The following is a 1,707-nucleotide window of genomic DNA, read 5'->3' on the forward strand; positions in this document are numbered from 1 at the left end:
ATTACGACGGCCTAGAAAGGCGTGCAACGGTCGGCGAAAGACCGAGGTTTGAAACGGCTATTATAACGGCGCAAAAGGGTGTTTTTAAAAGTTTTAAAATGACACGAAAGGACTTATGATCAAGTAGCACATAGGCACTCACAGTTTTATTATATTATGCATTATACTGACACTGGTTTTGGCTTAGAAGCGTGGGTTACACACCAAGCAATCAAACCCCGCTTTACGAGAGGGATACTAATCCAAACAAAATGTGTAAGGAGAGTGCCCTAGCCTCGTGCTCGAAAGTAATGAAAGCTCTTTGACGAAACAGAAATGTGTAACTTCAACGGTATGCTTGACTCAATCGGGATTCGAAACGCGGGGATGAGAAAATTTACGCCGACGAGACGAGCCAATCGGTCGAAAATGGTTAGGTTGTGGGCCCGGACAAGGAACCCGACCGTGACCGTAATATCAATTAATGCATTCCAACCAAGACCTCGTTCGAGTCTCACCATCTAGGGATCACAAAGACGTAAGTATCCTAGTTTTCCCCAGCGGAGTCGCCAATCTTTGGACATAGCCACTTACGCGCCAAGACAATCTGTGGACGTATAGCGGTCTTGAGAAAGCCACGCTCGGCGGCGTAAAAATGCTTTCGACCGGATCGTTTTAGATAGATCGGTTTCATCTCGGTAAGGATCTCGAAACGATTAGAGATGTTCGGAGTCGCCACCAAGCATTTGTGGAATGCTTGGAACCCGTTTGAATTTCACTTTATACCTCGGTCAAAACGAAGCACAAAGCAGCGTTTGGCATAGGTAGTAAAGATAAGGAAATCGTCCCTCTTTAGCATCCTATCTCTAGAATGACTCTCGTACGCCCTGGATAAGGTCGTCCACTATCCAAAGTTTCTGAGTAAGAGGTGAAGGTACGTATTGGGAAGACCTTTAATCAGACACCCAATCGATCTTGGTTGGTTGAATGCAAAAGTTGATAAAACGGTTTAAATGCATGAATGCACATCCAATAATTTAAACCTAAGATATGAGAGCTTTCTAAGTTGGATGATTTAATCCAAGTATCAAGTATAAGATGTCGAGTTGGATTAATGATTGATTTGCATGTAAGACGGAAATTAAACATCTATTTACCAAATTAGGTTTATGGTGCAAAACATGATCCACTTGTCTTAGTAAGGAATTTTGCAAATGTGAATTTGAATAAGCAAATAGTCATCTAATCCGTCCTATATCCGGGCTAACCGGAGTCGGGATCGTCCTAGACGAGTGCTGGAAAGAGAACAGGCCCTTACCAGACGGCTACATGAGGCGCGAGCCAGCCGGTGGTACAAGGGGCCTCCCTGGTTTTGAAAATGAGAATTGAAAGGCCTGTTTTAGGCGCGGGTCAGGCTACGGTTATATGCCGTATTCTGACCATTTAGAAACGTTATAAAATGTGTTGAAAAACTGGTATTTGAACCCGATTTGATTTGAAAGGGTCGTTTAGACCGCATTTGTTAATTTGAAGAACTAGACTCGAATAATCATCATTATTTTGACGGTATTCGGTGTCGGGTTCGACTTTGACAAACATGACATGAATAGTTTTGAAAATGATTATGAACTAATTGTTTTAAGTTCATTTGAATATCATTAGTCGACATTCATCATCGTACCCGGGTTAAAATCAGGCATGGTATGTAGAACCAAGGATGACTTTGTG

Source organism: Silene latifolia, chromosome 9, assembly GCF_048544455.1.
Source record: "Silene latifolia isolate original U9 population chromosome 9, ASM4854445v1, whole genome shotgun sequence".
Taxonomy (NCBI): domain Eukaryota; kingdom Viridiplantae; phylum Streptophyta; class Magnoliopsida; order Caryophyllales; family Caryophyllaceae; genus Silene; species Silene latifolia.